The following is a 14428-nucleotide window of genomic DNA, read 5'->3' on the forward strand; positions in this document are numbered from 1 at the left end:
CCCCCCACACACACAGCCTAGAATGAAAGTTGTAGTATGGTACAATGTGTCCCGTAGTATACCTATATCCCTCTGTCCACACATCTTCACCTGTAAATATTTATTGCAATGAGTCATTGGTCTGGCTTGAGGTCTAGCTTCTGTGTCCCCATCAATATTGGATCCTCTTTAGGACTCTTTCTTGTCATCTTGTTGTTGCCCGGTGTCATGGAGATCCTGCATATTTGTCATGTGTGAGACAGAATGACCCTTCCATATGTCCCAACTGTTTGCAGATGATAAAGATTTGGGGGCTGGCCATTTCAGAGCCCCAGGTGGCAGCTGAATCGGAGCGCTGGCTCTTCGTTATCCACAGCCCTAGGATACGTTCTCCAGCACTGCATCAGCTAGGCCATCCAATACTATCACCAGCATGAGGCAGAGTCAGCTGTCTTGCTCGCATGCCCTGGGGCCTGGCTCACCTACACCCATGCCCCCAGAGCCACTGTGCTGCCCAGTCAAGGCAAGAGGCCCAATTTCCAAAGTGCTACAACCTGTAAAGGACTGGGCCACATCTCCCACTTGCACATACACCTTCAGGGTTGACTCACCTGTGCTTTCCCCACTGGGGCCAGCTCTACTCTGTTATCCAGGTGAGGTACAGGGGGTTCCAATCTCTTGAGTGCAGCAACTGGTGAGGGGCAGGGCCAGCTCACCCTTGCTCTCATGACCACAGGGTCAGCTCTTCCAACTGCCTCAGGTGGGGAGGGGTAGTAGGGTGGAGGGCTTCTCCCACAGCATAGCAGAGTGGTGATGCTAGATCTTTTTTGATCACACTCTTGGGGCCAAGTCCCCCATGCGCCTGCCACCAGAGCCAGCTTTACTGTGCTGTTCAGGTGAAGTGCATGGCCAGCTCTCCATATTGCTGCAGCTGGTGAGAGGCAAGACCAGGTCACCCACTGTCATGACCTTAGGGTCTGCTCTCCCAACTGCTGCAGTGGCAAAGAGTGAGAGAGAGGCATCACCCCCATACCCAGGCTACCTCCCGGCAAAGGAATGGCAGAGACCCCCCTATTGGGGTTGGCTCACCTTTGTCCCTACCACCAGGGTCATTTCTGCTGTGCTGCCTGGGTCTACTCTCCAGAATACTGCTGCAGGTGAGAGTGGGAACAGCTTTTCAGAGCACTACAGACAGCAAGGGGCAAGAACAGTTCTGCACAGCCTCTGGCGATTCATGTGGTCCCCAGAAGCTGCTCTGACCAGGGATGCCCCATGTTCTCTAGTGGTAATATGAGCCATAAACTTCAACCCCTGCAGCTGTGCAGCCACAGACCCAGACATAGCCTTCAACATCAGCTCAACCTGGGACCTCACCATGGCCCCAGGTTGGTCACTCACAATAGCCTGCTCCTTTGCATCCTTGAGTCTCCAGTGCCATCTCTCTTCATGATGCTCAAGCTGCTCCTCTTCTCTTTCTCTCCCATCTGTGCATACTTGCACGCTGTAATGGCTCCTACTGCAGGCTAGCCTCACTGGCAGGCCCCTGGGTAGCATCCTCAGTTTGCAGTGGATGGTATGGTAGCAAGTGGGTGTGTTCAGCCTGCCTGTGCTATGCTCTGGAGGGCTAGTCTCTGTCTTTCTCCTCCTTCACTGTGCTGCATGGTGGTAGGCGGTGCTCTGTGTGTCTATGGCCCACCTGTTCCATAGGGGTAGAGGGCAGGTCTGTGGGCATCTTCCTCAACATGACACTGCAGAAGGAAGGTCTCTATATCTGTCTTCCTCCTCCCCAGGCTGTGCTGCCTGGATCTGATTTGATTTTTATGTGTTCTAGGCATAAAACAGCTTTGGTCACCATGCCAGGCATTGAGCTAAGATAAACAAATGACTGACAAGTACTCTACTCTTGACTAATAGAAGAACCCGACCACCAACAAGGTTTCTCTTTTAATATTAGCAAGTTTTTGTGCATTGTCAGATAAAACTATACAAGATGTATCATTTATTCAAAACTCCAAAATAATATATTTAGTATTTGGTAGTTAATGTCAAGAGGCAGGAAGCCTAATTTGAACTGTGGAACTAAGAGACTATAATCACGGCTTGGAATTTATACAAGATATTTGATGGAGAGTATAAAGGTGGCAGCTGGGATACAGCAGTGCGAGGGTGAGAGGACACATGTTACATGAAAGAGAAAAGGGCCTGGAGGGGAGATGACCAGGGGAGATCAGGGATCCGGAGACTAGAGTGTAGACATAAGTTGGGAGGAGAATCTACTAAAACAGACTTCGCTTGAAAATAGTTTGTGGCTGGGCAGTGGTGGCGCATGCCTTTAATCCCAGCACTTGGGAGGCAGAGACAGGTAGATTTCTGAGTTCGAGGCCAGCCTGGTCTACCGAGTGAGTTCTAGGACAGCCAAGGCTATACAGAGAAACCCTGTCTCGAACCTCCCCTCCCCCCAAAAAAGAAAGAAAATAGTTTGTGAGCTAATTTTAGAGATAAAAATAATGAAGAAACAAAACTCTCACAGCAGCAAAAACAGCAACAACAAATCCCACTTCTGTCTCACTGTGGATTGTTTGAGGAAGAGGGCGCCATGGTACAGTGAAGCTGTGGTGAACACACAACAGAGCATGGAGATTCAGTATGGGTCCATAAAGAGTGAAAAGATTACCATACAGTATCTACCATCTGATCTCCCCTGTCAAGTGAAGCAAGAGTTACTAAGTACAGTGGGTAAAGGACAAACAGGAAGTCTAAGCAGGTCCCACTAATTGATGGGTCCACAAAATATTTGCTGAACCCTCACAGGTAACAGACAAGTTGAGCAGTTTTACCAAGGAAGCAACAGTGCCTGAAGTACCTGAAGACAGAAACTAACCCCTCTGTCCTGCCTCTAACCCAGGTTCCTGCTTCACAACGCCCTTTAGAAACCCAACACCTATGGTCCCTCAAAGTATGTGGACAACCGTGATTCTTCTGCCTTGATTACCTTCCTGTGACCTATGAACCCACTAAGTCCCTTGCTAAGCAGGCAAGAAACCCTATCCATATTCCTCAAGCTCCAGAGAAGCAGTTAATTTGCCCTTGAAGCTTCTAGCAGGGCCACCCTGAGCAACAGGACCAACAGAGGCTCATAAAAGCACCAGTGAGGCTTACAGACACTGATGATCATCTCACTTTGCACTCAGAGTGTAGACCTATTCATGCATGTCCTAAGGCACTGAATATTGAACCACTCCCAATGCCAGCATGGTTTCCACATGCATGTGGGTCACCCAGAAGGGCCCAGACCAATTTGATGCTGAGGTCTTCTTACCTCCATTACTAGGCCAGCTGCAGCTTGCTTAGGTTGACCAATCATAGCATCTCCATCCCCGCCCCGCCCCCCCAAGAAACCCACAGAAATAGATATGAATCTCACAGCTGTATCCACACATGTCGATCCTACAGCTGCCAGCAAATTCATCACGTCTCAAGTTGCTACATTTCGGCTGACAAATCCCACAATGGTCTGCAGACTAGACCACTAAGACAGCTGCAGGCATTACCAGTGCTGATGAAGAACCTATACAGGCTATTACCATACCCAGCTGAAACCAGCACTAATGGACCCCAACTCAGCAATGCCCAAGGGCATATTTTTTTTAAAGAGTTATTTATTTATTATATATGAGTACACTGTAGCTGTCTTCAGACACATCAGAAGAGGGCATCAGATCTCATTACAGATGGTTGTGAGCCACCATGTGGTTGCTGGGATTTGAACTCAGGACCTCTGGAAGTGCAGTCAGTGCTCTTAACCACTGAGCCATCTCTCCAGCCCCCAAGGGCATATTTTCAAGACAAAGTGTTTCACTATGAAAGCAACCCTATAAAATTGGTTAAAACAAACAAACAAAACTTATCTACAAGATGTGAAAATGTCTGCATTGGAATATGAGAAGCCCTGAACAGCAAAATAGTATTCTAAAGGAACACACTAATTTGCTATAGACACACCTACACCTAAGAACTAAAACAAAACTGATAAAGTAGATAAAAAATAAAAATAAGAATTTTAAGGAAACTTGATAAAATATAAAACATTTTCTAACAAAATTACTACAATAATTCATAATCTAAAACAGTCAGAAGTATTAAGTCATTTAAAAGATGCAAATAGATACAGGAGATGAAAATCTCAAAGGAGCAGTTTGCTGCGGTGACACACTTCTTTAATCCTGTCATTTAGGAGCTGGAAGCAAGAGCATCCAGAACTCCATATTCTCTTTGGATATGTAGCAAGTACAAGACCAGACTGGACTATATGAGGCCCTGTTAAACAAGCAAAGATCGAAAGAACAAAAAGAAAAAGGAAGACAGAAAGGAATGTTATGAAAACAACAACTTCAGAGCATATCTGACAGCCTCAATAATAGACCTAGATCAGGCAGATGAAAGATCTTCTAAAAGAAGATGCTTTGAAACAATCCAGTCACATAAAGAAAGATCATGAAGTCATTTGAGACATATGAGATACTGTTAAGCCAAAGATTGTTCGCACTGTGGGTGTTCCTGAAGGATTTTATAAAGGGGATAAATGCATAGGAAACGTGTTTAAGGAGAAAAGCCCTATCCTGTGGCGGACTATTTGGCTGTGATTCTGCAAACTCTAGTGTGTGCTCCTTCTCAATAAAGACAGCAGGCTAGAAACAAGCGGCGTTTTCTCATGTCCTACTAGACAGAAAGAAAACACTTGATTATGACCAAAGAGTAAGGTGGAGACCAGAAAAAGACTAGAGAATCCTCCGGCCCCACCCTAACCTGAGTTTGTAGTCACAGACAAAATAGAGGAAGGGGGCTCAAGCAGCAAAATGAGAGACAAAGAGGAAGGGGAGTGAGGGAGACAGAAAACAAGAGACCCTTTAGACCTTTAGATGGCATAGCTATTTGAGGTCTATGAAACACAGGCTTAGAGGGGTCTAGTTCTCTAGGAATCAGAGGTTCCCTTGTGGAGTTCTTTGTCTAATTAATATAAGACATTAGAGACAGACTCAGAAGAAAGCCTGAAGACAATTTTAATTAGCATGTAGGAGATAAACATGGTACAAGTTAGTTGAAAACCCCAAAAGTCACTGGTAGGACGATGTCGAAAAGTCTTCCTTTTAAGTGAGGCTTGAAATAGAAACAGAGACAGCTTTTTAAGCAAAGCAGAGACACTCTTGAGAATAGATGTGGGCTAACCACACAAGGAAGGATACCAAAATCATATGCTAGTGAGATGGACAATTTTCTGTGGACCCCGCTTTTGCGTTTCACGAAGTATGCTCTGTTAGGGGTGGCAGGGAAGGGTCTCTTTCTAGTCTTCCTGTGTGAACTGACTTCTTCCATGTTAATCTTGATGACCTTTCTTTAATGCCTACCCCAATGTCACCGATTCCATGTCTGCTTCTTTTCCTCTGTTCTTTCCAAGAGAGTAGTAGGCTGAAGGAAGAGGAGGATGAGACTGTCATGGGCAACCCATGCTGAGAACCTAGAAACTACTCTGGCCATCCTGTTCTTCTGCAGGACCTAAACCAATAGGAGAGGTGTTTTGGTGTGGCTTGTTTTGATTATATAAAGTCTATTAACCATCTTCTACTTTTTTGTAGTCAGCTACCAAAAATTTCCGAGGAGAAAACACATTTACCCCAACTAAGGAAACACTGGTTGATGATATAGTTTATTCTCCTTCAATTCATATTTTAAATTTTCTTAATTTTAACTTTTGTATTTTAATTGGATTTCTAAAAAGCTTTTCTCTATTACTTGTCAAGCCTCCAGTTCATACACTTTCTTCTAATCCCAAGTTTACTCCTCCATTTCCATTTTCCAACTACTTCCTTTATTACTTCTTAATTATTAATGAGCATGGCTTTAAAAAAATCTTTATATTTATGTTATCTATATTCACTCTGGTTTTCAAATTTACTGAACCCAGAGAACTTTATTACAGTAACAAGTTTGTTGTCAAGTCATTATTTTTGCTAATGGTGTCTGCTTTTTCTCTCTTTAATGGAGAGGGAAGCCTAAGCCCAAGGAAAGAAGACTAGCATAAAATGAACAAAACAAGGAAAATGTGTAAGAAACAAATAGAGGACACATCCATTCTATCAGATACAACAGACCAATGAATGTGCTAAAGAAACGAACAGAGTTTCCAAAGGAAGAAATACCAATGGCCATTAAACATGTGAAAATTGTTCAACCCCCACCAGCCATCAGCAAAATTAAAGCTACATTGAGATTCCATCTCAACTCAGTCATTAAGAAAATACATAAAAACAAATACTTCTGAGGGTATGAACAGAAAAGAATCTTTTTACAATGCTGGTAGTCTAGACACTATAGAAATCAGTATGAAGTTTCTTCAAAAAAACTAAAACTAGAACTATCCCATGGCATAGATGTACCATTCCTGACTGTTTACTTAAATGTCGCCAAGCCAACTCATCATGGAGATACTTGCACATCTACATGTACTGTAGTACTAGTCACCGGAGCTAAGGTATAGAACCAACTGAGATGTTCAGAAAGAGAGCAATAAACTAAAAAAAATGTGAAAATGTGATATGTGTACAAAACTGATGTTTTTCTAATATTAAGTATGAACTTATATCATTTGTAGAAGATGGATATTAAATTAAAATGTTTCAGAAAGACTGACTAAATGTGTGCGTTTATATATACATATATATTAATATATACATATATATGTGTATATATATACATATATAAAATCATGCATGTTTGTATGATTAAAAACTAGAAATGAAACTTTTTCATTGAACATAGGAGACTACTGGGAAGAAAAGTTGGGGAGAACACAGGTGCGGAGAGTGGAGGAGAATACGCTTGATGCTAACTAGCTGGCCACATTAAAGCGTAAGAATAATATGTAGTATATACTTGTTTGAAATGCTCTTATTTAACACAATACCATGTACAACAAACGACCTACTAATATCTTGTCTCATACAAGCCCAACCAAACCTAACCACACAAATAATAATAATAAAAAAGGAACTGAAAGAGATGAATTGGATGGTACCCAAACAAAGAAATGATAAATATTTATGGATACCAGGGTACTCATTACCTGTTTTGGCTGTTATCATATTGCAGCTCATAAATAAATATAACTATTACTCTGTATTACTTATAAATACATAAAAATTTCCAGATAGTTCTATTTTTTCACTTCTTCCTCGATGCAGAAACCATATTTAATTTGCAAATTTTCTCAGTGGACTTGTTTAGGCTGTAAGGAGTTATGATTTCCTTATGGATGCATATTCTCTCATTCTGCCACAACATTGGCAGGATTCATTTTCAGGCTATCCTTGCAAGTACAGTAAATGCTGAGTAGGTAACATTAACTTCTTTATTTTGATTCCCACTCTTATTTTTGTTGTTATTATCCCATCCAAACATTTACTTTTCTTCATTTTTGGTAATTTTCCTACTAAGTTAAGCTTGCATTTTAAAACTATAACTATTTACACATGTTAGTTGTGAAACAAATGGGATTCACTGCTCCATCCTCATACCTGCATACGTCATACACTGATGTTGTCTACCCATGCTTATTCTATTGCATCTCAGCCTCTTTTATCACCCCCTTAATCTTAGCTCACTATCTAGTCCTGAGACTCATGTTTATGCTTTCAGTTCTTAAAAATATCAGCTTAACCATGAGAAAAAAAAATCTTATAATACTTGATTTTCTGTGTCTTTCTTTACTTATATTGCTTAGGATGACATCCTCCAGCTCTAGACAGCATCCTGCAAATAACACAGTTTTACTAATTTTTTAAGAATGGGTGATACTTCAATATGTATTCATGGCTTATTTTCTTTATACATTCATCCATTGATGGACACCTAGGTTAATTCCATATCCTGGTCTTGTGAATAGTGCTGAAGTAATCTTGAGCATTAGATAAATACATAGACAGGTAGATAAAGAGAGACAAATGAGTAGATATATAAGTAGATAAATAAAGAAAGATAAATGCATAGGTAATAGAGATAGGTCAGATGGATACATACATACACACACACATACATACATATGCAGATAAATACATAGATACTAATAGATAATAAAGAAATCAGATAGACAGCTTACATAGACAGATGAAAGATACATAAATATAGATAGATAAATTTATCTCCAGGAAATTGGCATCTGGATCTCATGGTGTTTCAATTTTTAGGTTGTAAAGAATTCTTCTCCATAGTGACTATACTAATTACTTTCCCCCCAACAGTATACGAGCGTTCCTTTTTGCTTCACATCTTTGCCAATGTTATTTTTTTTTATTCTTTTGTTAGCACACATTCATGCTGGGATGAGATGGAATCTCATTAGAGTTGTGATCTGCATTTTCCAGATGGAGTAAAACAGTGAATATTTTCCACATATTCATTTGTCATTTGTTTTTCTTATCTTAGGAAGCATCTATTCAGATTATCTGCCCGTCTTTAATTTAACTACTTGGCTTTTGTTATCACATATTTTGAATCCCTCATCTATTCTAGTTATTAATCTGTCAGATGAATAGTTGGAAAAGATATTTTCCCATTCTGTAAGCTGTCTTCTAATTTTTAATTAGATGTAAATCTTATTTGTTAAATCTTGCTTTTGTTTCTGGTAGGCATAGAGTCCTAATGGGGAAATAATTGCTCAGACTATTTATTATCTTTTAATTATTTTCTTTATAGTTTCCACTAGCTGTTTCAAAGTTTCAGGTCTTGTGATCTATTTTGAATTGACTTTGGGGTAGGAGACATCCAGTCATCTAGTTTTATTCTTTTACATATGCTGTCTTGAGTGGTTAGGGTCAGAACCTGAGCTCTGGACAGCTCTAACAAACCTGCTTTGGGCATCTGTTCTCAATAGGCCAATTAAACTGACAAGGGTGAAGAGAAAAGAAAGGAGATTCATTAATCAGGAAACAAAACAAAGATGTACAGCGAGTCCCTAGTTCAATTTTCCAGATTATGAGATGATATTTGGGGATAAATAGAAGGCTAGGTATCTGTAAAGCTAAGCAGTTCTGGTCACAACCATCAGCTATCTTTCATTATCTGGCTTCAGTCTCTTTTTCAAGGTAGTCTAAATAGTTGTTAAAAGAAATAGGTGAAAATTTCCCCTACCTAGCATTTGCCTACTTTTGGCAGAATACTGGGTATTGTTGTACTGTTTAGTAATTTCCTATAAATAGAAGCATTCCTTCCTGGAAAGAGTGGGAGAGGCTCACCAAACTCAAGAAGTAGATTATTATATTCAGAAAGCTGAAACTTTGAAGATTCTTAAGGCTCCTCCCCCAGGTAATAAAAGCAGTAACAACTGGTCTAGAGGAGATTCTCCCATCAGCCCAGATGCCTGTAAATCTTGCAGAGAGCTCCAAGGATACAGCTTTCATGTGCCAACATCTGTGTTGGACTTTTGGCAAGTCACCCACGTTCCTGTAAGTAACTCAAGTAAACTCCCTGACTTACAATGGTGGATAGAAATGAAGTCATTTCATTGGTCTCTAATTGATGGATGCCCTTTCTAGGATAACTGGATATTTCTTTACCTATCCCCAGGATAAGTCACAAAACAACAGGACTGCTACTTAAATATTCTGAGAGCCAAAGGGAGGAATACAAGTCTCTCTTTAGAATATCTTCAATGCTGCTAAAACTGGATATCTAGTTTCCCAGTAACATTTTTTAAAGAGGCTATTCTTTCTCCAGTTTACACTTTTGGCACATATTTAATAACTTAAAGTTTAGTTTATAAAATAATAGCATTAATAAAAATGTACAAAAATATTTAGTTGCCTATCTTGTGTGTGTGATGCTCAAAATTTTACTAAAAGGGAATAGGGAGATGGCTTCCTGATTAACTGTTCACACTGCTTCTTCTGTAGATGAAGCGTTGAGTCTTGAGTGCTGAGACTGGAATGTTTACCCTGTGCTGAAGCAATAGTTTGAGTCTTAGAGGCTACCTATAAAACAGAAAGCCTCAAGCATGAGGAACATCCTTCTCCAACCAGTCTGACTCCAGTGGATCTCGAAGGCATAAAAATAAGTGAAAAATAGCAAAATTGGGTATGAGTGGATCAAACCTGGTAGGAAAGAGGAAGAACCCTGAGCCTACCAAAAGTCACAATCCGGTCAGCAGAAATCTGCTACTACAGTTACCAAACTAGTTAAGGATTCCTATAGGTTACTGGGGCATCCTTCTGTTTCATTCATCCAGAGGATTTTACTCTATAAAGGTTTTTCTTGGATTTTTTTTTTTTTTTTTGAGACAGCTGCTGGCTCTCAGAAGCTATCAGGAAGTTCTGTATAGAAAGAAGGGTACCTATTCCTAACAGTACTAACCTACCTGCAGTGAAGTGTAATAGTGTAATAGCGGCATGACTGTTATAGGATTAACCAACTGCTTTTTAAATTGAATTTTAGACTCGAATTTATAGAAAGAAGTTCTTGCCTGTAAACATGGGCAAAAGGCCATAACTCAGGTCACAGGCTCTATTACTGTGGTTTTGCATGTTCGGTGTTTTACATATTCATGCTGTGAAAATTGCCTTCTAAATATTTATGTTTATTTCTCTAGAGTAGTGCTGTTCTTAATGTTGGTCAGAGAAGCTTCATTTTGCAGTGAGAAGCAGTTAATGTAGATATTCCAACTGATAAAAAATGCTGAGGATAAATGACTTTTAGATGTTTAGTCATAACTGGAAATTTTATATCCCTTCTCCTCCCAACCCAAGGCTCAGTACACATTGTGAACAATGGGATGGAAGAATCCAGGAGCTGGAGAATGACAAGGAGAACTGTGAAATGTTGTCTGGACAGGACATGGCCATTACAGTCACAAATTCATAGCAACTGTGGTTTTCTATACAAGACCAGTATAAGATCAAGACGATTAGCATTCAAATATGGACAGGACAGAAGCCTACAAAGTTCTACTGTTAAGGAAGCATTGGTTGTTGATGCCAGCTGGGGTAAGCAGAATCATTTCTCATTGGGAATGTAGCCACTGGTAGATTGTCCATCCTCTATTAGATGTCTTTACACTCATGTGCATATAAGAAAAACATCAACTGGACTCAACAGAGAAGAAAGAGAGTAGGCTTAAGGTATTTGGGAACATGTTGGGGGCAGTCTTGGGGAGAATTGGGTAGATATTATTAAAATGTATTTCTTGAATACATGAAATCTCCAAAAAATACAAAACAAATATTAATCAAAAAGGATAATTGAAAGAGCAATGCAGTCTCTACTCACTAACGTTGAAGCAGAACATGTCACCATTTGTTAAAAACCCATTAGTGGGGTTTCAGGGCTAAGAGGGAAGTGGTCATGTGCCTGCATCCCTAACCCAAAAGCTTTCTCCAACAGACAACAGCTCACAAAGGAACACAAGTGTTTTCCAGTGGAGTCTCTCTGAGTATACAAATAACACTCAAGGGAGGCCTCACCCAGCAGCAGATGGCTAACACAAAAACTCAGTGGTATTGTTAGCAATGTTTTGTTCCATAATGCTTTAGGCATTTTCACCTTACTTGTCTTTTGGCTGTCTTCCATGGTTTTCCATTTTGTGTTTATATGGGTATGTGGATATGTTTGTCCTTGCGTATGTTTCTTGTGCCCCCTCCCTTTCTACCTTCCTATTTGTCAGTTTGCCTTGTTTTGTTCTGGTTTGTTTGTCTATTTTAGAATTGACCCTTCTGTTTTCTAGAAAAAGGAGACTTGGAGTTAGACAGGTGGGGGGGATGTAAGGAAGATCTTGGATGTAAATAAGGAGGGAAACTGTGATTAGAATGTGCTCAATGAAAATAAACTACTTTTATGATTTTTGTTTTTTGTATCTTTAATCTTTAATCTTAATTTTTTTACAGTCATTATCCCCCTCACATTTTGCCCTCCAACAAATTCCTTATCCTATACTGAAAAAAACATTTGACAAAATACAACACCCAGTCATGTTAAAAGTATTGGAGAGATAAGGAATTCAAGGCCCACACCCAAACTTAATAAAAGCAATATACAGCAAACCAACAGCCAATGTCAAATTAAATGGAGAGATTCTTGAAGCAATCCCACTTTCATGTTTTTAAAAGCCCATTGCTTTTTAGAAAATTCATTTAAAAATGACTTTTATCATGTCTTAATGTCATTATGGACTTGAAAACAAATATATTGTTGGAAATATCAGATGAGGGGGTTACTGTATAACAGGCAGGTGTTTGCAAGAAGTTTCAGATGCTCTTAGTCTTTGGGCTGGTGGAAGTCAGCAGTGTGTTTCTACATTTAAAATAAAGTACTTTAGAGTCAGGAAGGTATTAGGTCACACACTGAGATGAGTTACACACAAAAAGCTACTAAAATGTAGCACAAACTAATTTGTTCCCTTCCAGCTCTCTACAGTCATTAAAGTTTTAATCAGTAGAGTAAAATGGTTAACATGAGTACAACTTTTTCTTTTCTAGGAACTTCAATGTATAACTAAAACCTATACTCCCTAAAGGAAGATTTAAGATGCCGATGAGAGATGATGCTTCTATGTTTTAGAAAGACTGCACTGTGCAAAAGAGCCCCCAAGTCACCACTATGCAAATGAACCTCAGTGCTTATCTGATGTAACATAAAAATCTCAACACTTCAAAGTGGGGTCATTTGAGGTACTCAACTCTCTGCTCTGGCCTGCTTTGTTCTTTGGAAGTATATCTTTCCTTATAAACTCTGTTCCTTCTATGAATGTGTTTGCTCAGCTCCTTGCTTGGGGACACAATTACCTGGAATCTTTTTGGACGTACCTTTGACCACCAATATCCATCAATATCTACCGCATGGGTTATAATTTTATGTGTAGTCTGAGGTTATCATATCAAGCAGCATAGAAAACTGTGAGAAAAAATATTACATAAAGTGTGGCCTGGGGAAAATCACCAAGCATTTTCTAGCTCAAATCTCCACCTTGAGGAGGGGGCCTTAGAGATGTGAAGAGGTTTTAGGAACAAAAAAGTGAACATGTGGGTGGGGAAATCCCCTCATTGAATGGATCTTTTTTACTCAGAAGAACATCTCTTTTTCTGCCAGAGAAAAGAAGATAATAATGGTGAGTGCGGAGATGGAAGCAAACCAGGCAAGCAGAGACTTTGAAAACAACCAGTTCTGGTTCCTATCTTGGCCAAGAATGCACAACTGTTTCCACCAGAGACTGATTCATGTCCTAGCTTGTGTGCTTTTCCGGCCAGAAGCAAGATACGTTAGAAATGTTCTGGCCAGAAATCTCAATTCAGCCACTAGTGGCAAGACACATACCTTGTGGATGGGTCAGCTATTTTGGGGTGGTGTGAGTTTCTCCATAGGCTTAAGCATTTGAACACCTAGCTTCCAGTTTGTAATTCTGTTTGGGAAAGTGGTGTGGGTTTACTGGAGAAGGCTTTGAGAGTTCATAGCCTCATTTACTCCTGGTTCATTCTCTCTGCTTCATGTTGAAGTTGTCATCCATCTCTCAGGTTCCTGCTCCACTAGCCACCATGTTTCTCACCATGATGGACTCTTATCTGTCTGGGACCATAAGCCCAAAATAACTGTTTCTATAGGTTGATTCTGGTCATGATAGTTTATCATAGCAGCAGAAAAATAACGAATCTAAAGACCTATAGTCTCATAGCCAATCCTGGCTATCTACTTTGAGAGAAAAGATTCTAAAGCCAAGAAAAAAGCCAGGTTCAAAACTAAGTGTTTTAGTTAGGAGAGATGACAGAGGTTCCGGTTAGTCAACAAAATGATGGACTGGGTATTAGGACTATCTTGTACCTCACTGGTATAATTAAGAATAAGTATGCTCTAATTGTATTGTGAGAAAAAAGTTTTATTTTAACAGGAAGGGTGATATTTAGGAGGAGCGAAGGGGGAAGGAGTACCGAGAGGAAGAGATGGAGTAAGGAGAGGAGAAGATGAAGGAAAGGAGAAGCTAGGTGATATGAGAGAAAAAGAGAGAGAAGGGGGGCATGGAGGCAGATATTCACATGTCTCCACCAGTCAAAGATAGTTTATATATCTAGGTTGGGTATTGGGTTACACTTCTGATTGAGCATTACCAAACTTATAAAGCCTTTGATTAACATTTAAAAAATTGTATAAAAGCAAAAAGGAAAAGGGGGCATAGTATAGGGGTTTTCTAGGGAGGGGAAATGGGGAAAGGGGATGGCATCTGAAATGTAAATAAAATATAAAAAAAATTAAAAAAAGACAAAAAAGAAAAATAATGAATCTATATAATTTAGAGTGATAAAATAGAAATATTAAACAATAGTGTAGAAAATCTTTTACTGATCTAAAAGGAAACTTTTAGAAACTATTTTTTCTATTCCCCTTTCTAGCAGATGGCAAATCAACAGGGAGGTAGCCT

General features: G+C 39.8%; 1 long non-coding RNA gene across 4 annotated transcripts in view; it reads left to right on the forward strand.

Annotated features, from left to right (window-relative positions):
- Positions 1–14175, forward strand: part of LOC143444062 (uncharacterized) — an 85760-nt gene extending 71585 nt beyond the window's left edge. For 2 of the 4 annotated variants that reach the window (XR_013113592.1, XR_013113590.1), the window contains 2 exons: positions 10773–11009; positions 12498–14175. This is a non-coding gene — a long non-coding RNA (uncharacterized LOC143444062). Of the gene's footprint in view, positions 1–9354; positions 9477–10772; positions 11010–12497 lie in introns of those variants that run through there. The other 2 variants (XR_013113591.1, XR_013113593.1) reach the window with 2 other exon arrangements.
- Positions 14176–14428: the final 253 nt, after the last annotated feature.

Source organism: Arvicanthis niloticus, chromosome 12, assembly GCF_011762505.2.
Source record: "Arvicanthis niloticus isolate mArvNil1 chromosome 12, mArvNil1.pat.X, whole genome shotgun sequence".
Lineage (NCBI taxonomy): Eukaryota > Metazoa > Chordata > Mammalia > Rodentia > Muridae > Arvicanthis > Arvicanthis niloticus.